We start from the raw sequence: 2963 nt of genomic DNA, 5'->3' as shown, positions 1-2963 counted from the left end.
CTTCAGCATTCTGGCCATAATTTGTTATCATATTAAAGTGCATACAGCAGCAACATGGACAAACGTCGTAGCCAGTCGCAGTCCTATTCCGCGATACTACCGATACCGATACCCAAACTTGACCACAATGGCGGAAGTGCATACATAGTTATGAGGTTCTTATGGCAGCAGGAGCAGGAGTTAAGGCCTGAGCCACTGGAGCACTGGCTCGTTAGTGGTTCGTTTCGACACCTTGTAGGGATATTGCGCCCTTTCGCCAATTATTGTGCAATCAATATTGCATAATCATCCACCGACTGGGACCAGCCAAGTGTAGTCCAGAAGCTCTATCTTTTGATTCTGGCTTAGAATCGGATTGGGCAAAGAGGTGCAACGCCCCGGCTAACGGCAGTCACACTTGTGGCACATAAATCAAATCCCATGCGGTAGATCTTTACGTACATTTGGCTCAGAACATGGGTTCAGTATATATGTATGCATGTTGTGTTTGTGCTGCGTGTTATGCAAATGTCAGAATTTGGCATGTCGTGTGTGGCTTGTGGGCATGGTTAAGCCCTCGTTCTTACTCCCGCCCCCAAAAGCAGCCCCCAGCAGTTATAGTCAAGGTCAGTTTATGCCTCGCATGTATCAAATCAACTGCTGGCAATCAACTCCAAACGCAGCACCCAACTTTTCCAACCGCAACTGCAAGGTGCTTTGCCTCGCCCCAGACGTGTTAGCAACTCGTTGCAACATGCAACACAACATTTGAGGCAACCGGGTATTGAATTCTTCTCACCTCCAAGTGGAGCACCTACCAATTCAGCATTCTCTATAGTTTTTCAAATTGCCAGCACGTCTTCTTTGGCATTGCTTGGAAAAATTGATCGCTTGTGATTAGCAGCGATTAAGATTAGAACAGCAGCAGAAGCAGCATAGGAATAGAGACTCAGACTACTAGACCAGACCAGATCGGATCGGACCCGCGGTGTTTTGTCAGTTATGTGCAAAGTGGTCAAGAGCCGCTAACATTTTTCAATTAAAAGGCAACTGTTTCACAATTTCCGCAGAACGAATTGAAGATACCCAAGGAATACTCTGCTCTTTAAACTGTCTATATATTTTTTGGTGATATGTCGTCCAACACATCCCATACGACCTTTAAAGACAAAGAGTAATGGGTAATAAAAATGGATAACCAGCTAAAAGATGTGGAAGTTGCAGCCGCATCTTGATTAGAATGGCCTTGGCCAGCCATCAAACGGAATAATCATAATCTCACCATGGAATCGTGCATATAAATGCAAGTGGATACAGGGGCGCAACTAGGATCCTGCCTTTTAGAAGCGAGTATTTGATGAGAAGTTAAAACAGACATCTTAATTGAGGTAGGCATTCCTCAAGGACTTCCCCCCATATAGCTATGCCCATGCAAATACTTGAAGTGTGTGGTTGATGGGATTCTTTATAGGCCTATCACAAAACTTTCATCGGCATCAAATCAAGACTATATCAAAATTGTGAAAGATGTTTGGCCACGCCTGCCAAATTGCCTGCTCTGGCCATAATGATGAAGCTGAGATCATGATGATGATGATTGTGTAAGAAATTTCACGCTATCTCGTTGCAGCAGGCAAAAGACCTGGCCGAAACGTGCTTTTTGCCTTTGCCTCTAAGAGAGCTGGGTATGTGAAATTATTAAAAAGCCATAACAAATACAAAAGAAAGTAAACTAAATAAATTGTATTTATGAAGCGTCGGCGCGTCATGGCACGCGGCGACATCATTTCGATGCTAAACGCTCTGCTGGGATGGCATAGGTAAGTACTTCAGATTATATATGTATGTGTCCATCATATATAGGTAAGATTGTAGTAGTAGTTGGTATTTACTTGGTTGACATTATTTGGCTTAATTCGTGAACTTTCTTTGTGAAAAATACAAACCAAAATGTACGTTTCCGACTTGGCCCATTCTCCTCCCCCTTCTACATATCTTTCTCTCTCTCTTTCTCTCTGCTGGGACCATAAAATATTAAAGACGAACCGTTGAATTTGGCTTAAATGAAACTTGGCTCGAATTCAACATGTTCAGAGGCGAAATTATTGCTGGGCATTACTTTTAATACTCATTATTGGCATTTGTGTGTGTGTGTGCGTGTGTATGTGTGAGTGTGTGTGTCTGTCTGTGTCATTGTTACATAAGGTAAAGAGCTCTAAACTCTCTTCGTTGTGCAACTTTGAAAAATGTTTTAATCACTTTAATTGTAACAATTGTTTTTTGGTTTTTTGTTTTGGTTCATAAACATTTAATTTGCAAGCAAATAAATTTTAATTTAATTTTCTTAAATATGTTCAGATAAAGATCCCTACAAAAAGGGGCATGAGAATCGCCAAGTCGTTTGTGGTTGTTAAATATTTTGATATTGTTTTCATATAAACAAAATACAACAAAAATGTAATACAAAAAAATGAAACCCTGTTAACTTCAACACCAAAAACGGAATGGAACCCCTTAGCACACACGTTATTTTTACCCATGTACAACATCTATTTTAAATATAGTACAAATGATTAGACGTGACGGTTAGTTGTTTTAGGCCAACTCTAATTCTGATGTCGCCCCACGGTATGCACATAAAAAGATGGAATCTGCGGTTGCAAACTTTGCAGTTCTGTTTTCGCTTCATGTGGTTTGAATTCCCAACTACTTTTAGCATTAACGATGTGGTATGGCCATTACAACTATGAACTCTTAAACAAAGTCCACTGACGATAGAGCTTGGTGGTTCTTGAAATAGCTATACAGGCAACCTGCTCTGCTGCCTATGATTAAAATCTTATAAATAGTAAGATTTATTGACCATACGCCGGCTAAAAAATAATATATATATTAATTTCGTTAGTGAAGTTCTGACATAAAGATTAGTCGAAATTGTGGCACACTCTTTGCAGTTCCTTGTTTATACTTTTTGGAAGGTACAC

Source organism: Drosophila tropicalis, unplaced genomic scaffold, assembly GCF_018151085.1.
Source record: "Drosophila tropicalis isolate 14030-0801.00 unplaced genomic scaffold, ASM1815108v1 contig_859, whole genome shotgun sequence".
In the NCBI taxonomy this organism is placed as follows: domain Eukaryota; kingdom Metazoa; phylum Arthropoda; class Insecta; order Diptera; family Drosophilidae; genus Drosophila; species Drosophila tropicalis.
The sequence above is the reverse complement of the archived record's forward strand: the minus strand, read 5'-3'. Positions refer to the sequence as shown.